Below are 4,100 nucleotides of genomic sequence, written 5' to 3'. Positions count from 1 at the left end.
GGCACTTAACAACAACAACAAGGGTCACAAATTGTGGACAAGTTTCAGCAGAGCTTCCAAACAAAGACTGACTAGGAAGAAGGAGAGGCAGACTATATTTGAATGGCTAGTCTCTGAAAACCTTATGAATAGCAACAGAACATTGTCAGATATAGTGCTGCAAGGTAAGCCCCTCAGGTTGGAAGACATTCAAAATGTGATACGGGAAGAGTTTTTGTTGCTGTTGTTAGGTGCCATCGAGTCAGTACCGACCCATAGCGACCTTACACAGAGCAGAACGAAACACTGCCGGATCCTGGGCCAACCTCACTACTCTTGCCACGCTTGAGTCCATCAATGCTGCCACTTGGCCAATCCATCTCATTGGGGGTCTTCCTCTTTTCATCTGACCCTCCACCTTACCAAACATGATATTTGAAGAGTAGCCTCCTCAAAATAGAGTTGACCATGATGACACAAACGGAGTAAAGCTTTTGGGACCTTCCTTTGATGATGATGCACAATTCAAAATGAAGAGCAACAACTATAATCATTCATTAATGACCAGATCATGGAATGTATGAAATATGAATCAGTATCACAGTCACAAAGAAAAATTTGTACTCCTGCAGAATAACTGGACAGTTCAAAGGCTGATCTATAGTTAACATTTTTTCCCAAGCTTCTGAGAAAATAAACTCAGATCCTAAAATGACCAATCAGTTTACCAAAAGTTTGGGATTATACCCAACTCTGCACTCCTGGCTTGATGCTTAAAGAAATTGGACCAAACTAATAGAATCTTCCCTTGCTTCACTAACTTTTGAAGATCTTCTTGTTAATATTTTGCAGCTGATATGGTGCAAGGCTCTTTCCCACTTTTCTTTACAATTGTGAGGTTGGCACAGGGACAAGCAATATAAGTCTTAACTGACTCTAAGGCACCTAACAACAACAATAATTGAGACTGAAAGTGAAAGCAGGGCAGAGCTACTTTGACTAGTGCTAAGAAAACAGCTGGCTTTTTTGGTCTGACCAATAAAATCCTTTTTGTTTTTGTTGTTAAGTAAGTGTCATAGAGTCAATTCTGATTCATAGCAGCTGGTGGGCTTGAACTGCCAACCTTGTGGTCTATTGTTGTTGCTTTTAGTGTCATCAAGTTGGTTCCAACCCATAGAAAATCTGTATAGGATGGTGAGCTTAAACTGCTGACAGTGTGGTTCAAACCAACTTTGAAGTCTACAGCATATATAGAACAGTAGTATATAATACTGTGTTTATCCTACAGCGCCACACCAGAAGTCTTTGTTTGTATTTTTGTTGTGGCTAACTACCATCAAGTTGGTTCTGACCCATAGTGACCGTAGATAGGGTTTCCAAGGAGCTGCTGGTGAGCTTGAACCACCAACCTTGCTGTTTAAATGGCTTTGCAGTGTGTGGCACATTAACCCACAGCGCCACACCAGGCAGTCAAAAAATAATTGAGGGAGAGTTGAGTCAATTTATGAACTACATACAGTGTAAGTGCAAATAACGGTGAATTCCCTTGTGTATAAACTGGAAAAAGTTCCTGGGTGGTACAAACAGTTAAAGGAACTCAACTGCTAATGAAAATGTTGGAAGTTCTAATCCACCTAGAGGTGGCCCAGAGAAAGGCTAGGCAAACTTTCTGAAATATAGCTATTGTTTTCATGCAACAAACATTCTGCTTTGGTCAATATGTGTTTTCCATAACTTAGACTGTACTCAAAGAAAACTGGTTTGGTTTTTAAAACTGGACAGGGTTCATTTCCCCATTTCTCTTCCAAAGTGTTTCTTTAGAGACTGTCAGGCCAGAATCCTTTATCTAAACTTTCTAGTATAAACACACACACAAACACACACACACACAAACTATCCCAAGAGAAAGGAGGAGATGCCATTATAGACAAGTCCTATTTTATGTCATACGAAATACAGCTTTGCAGAATCGTTGGAATATTAAATACAACAAATAAAATAAGCACCAAACATTTTTTATGATTTAAATTATCTGTAGGATAAGGACCACCTTTTGTCTCTTTTTCCAGTGCCAAGCAGAGGACAGTCTGAAAATGGCTAATGGAGAGGGTCAGACATAATCCAGCCACCAACCTCTTCTCTGTGTTGAGCCCACCACACCATCAGTGTGGAGTTTTCAGTTAGGAGTGTGTTGTTAGTTATTTAGTAGAATGAAAAGTAAACCTGTTGTTATAGTTGTTCAGTTGAGGGTTGGAATGAAACTGAAAAGCATGTTTTATACTGAATCAGGACACCAGTATGTGCGTGAGACTGGTGGAAAGCCTGCTCAACACTCAACATCCTGCTTCTTTGGAAGCCCAGCTTAGTCCGTCTTTCACAGTGGGTTTAGGTGCCTTGTTCCTCACAATAAAATGAACACCTGAGTGAACGTTAATAAAACAATAGTAGATTGAAAGAATTTCAAAACCATGTCTCTTAGGAACACTGTTTCAGAGAAAATGAAAGTTTTGTTTTCTAAATTTTTACTTGGTGGTGGTGGTTGTATGCCATAAAGTCGGTTTCAATTCATAGCAAACCTGTATAGGATTTCTGAGGCTATAAATCATTATGGGAGTACAAAGCGTCATCTATTTTCTGCAGAGTAACTGGTGGACTCGAACTGCTGACCTTTCAGTTAGCATCCCAGCTCGTAATCCACTACACTATGAGGGCTCCTAATTTTTTACTTGTTGATTTATTTTTTATTCTTTTCTATTTTCAAAGTATTTTTTCATTAATCATAAAATACCTATGGTAGTGGTAGTGGTGGCGTTTTGTTGCGGAGTCAATTTCAACTCTTTACCAACTCTGTGTAGGGTTTCTAAGGCTGTAAACCTTTACCGGAGCAGAAAGCCTCATCTTTCTCTCACATAACAGCTGATCATTTTAAACTGTTCACCTTTAGGAAAGCATTCTGACTCAGAACCACTACGCTACTAGAACTCCATAAAAATACCTATTGTTGTTAAGTGCTGTAAAGTCACTTCCAACCCATAGCAATCCTGTATACGGTTTTTGAGGAGTGACTGGTGAGTTTGAACCCCTGACTTTGCAGTTCAAATGACTTTGCAGCCCAGCCCATTAACCCACAGCACCACACCAGGACACGTATAGATACATAATATATAGTTTTTAAGTTGCTAAAGAATTGTTTACACTTAAGGCAACCTCATGTGGTATAGTATAGAACTGGGCACCATAGGATCTTTTTAGCTATAATCTTTACAGACAATCACCAGGCTTTTCTTTGGCATAGATGTTGGTTAAGTTTGAGCCACAAGCCTTTAGGCTAGTAGTCCAGTGCAAACCGTGTGCATCACTCAGTTGTTATTATTGGTAAGTGCTACTGAATCAGTTCTGGCTCATAGCCATCCTGTGTAGGACTTCGGAGGACCATCAAGTGGGTTTGAGAGCTGACCTTGTGATTAGCAGTTCAGTGCTTATCCTACAGCGCCATACCAGTACTCCTCACCACCAGGGAGTTAGTAAGGTATATTAAACACCTAACATATTGTTGTTATTCTTAGGTGACATCAAGTCGGAACCGACTCATAGCGACCCTATGCACAGCAGAATGAAATAATGTCCGATCCTGGGCCAACCTCACTACTGTTGCCACATTTGAGTTCATCAATACTGCCACCTGGCCATTCCATCTCGTTGGGGGTCTTCCTCTTTTTCTTTGTCCCTCCATCTTAACAAGCATGATATCCTTCTCTAGAGACTTTTTCCCTCCTGAAAATATGTCCAAAGTATGAGAGACGAAGTTTGGCAATCTTGGCCTCTAAGGAGAGCTCTGGCTGCACTTTTTCCAAAAAAGATCTATCGGTTCTTTTGGCAGCCCATGGCACTTTTAGTATTCTCCTCCAACACCACAATTCAAAGGCATCAATTATTCTACGATCTTCCTTATCCACTGCTCAGCTTTTGCATCCATATGAGGTTATTGAAAATACCATGGCTTGGGTCAGGTGCAGCTTAGTCCTCAAGCTGACATCTTTGCTCTTCAACACTTTAAAAAGTTCATTTGCAGCTGTTTTGCCTAATGCAATACGTCATCTGATCTCTTGACTGCTGCTTCC

The sequence above is a fragment of the Chrysochloris asiatica genome, unplaced genomic scaffold, assembly GCF_000296735.1.
Source record: "Chrysochloris asiatica unplaced genomic scaffold, ChrAsi1.0 scaffold00002, whole genome shotgun sequence".
Classification (NCBI taxonomy): domain Eukaryota; kingdom Metazoa; phylum Chordata; class Mammalia; order Afrosoricida; family Chrysochloridae; genus Chrysochloris; species Chrysochloris asiatica.
This window is presented reverse-complemented; position numbering follows the sequence as displayed.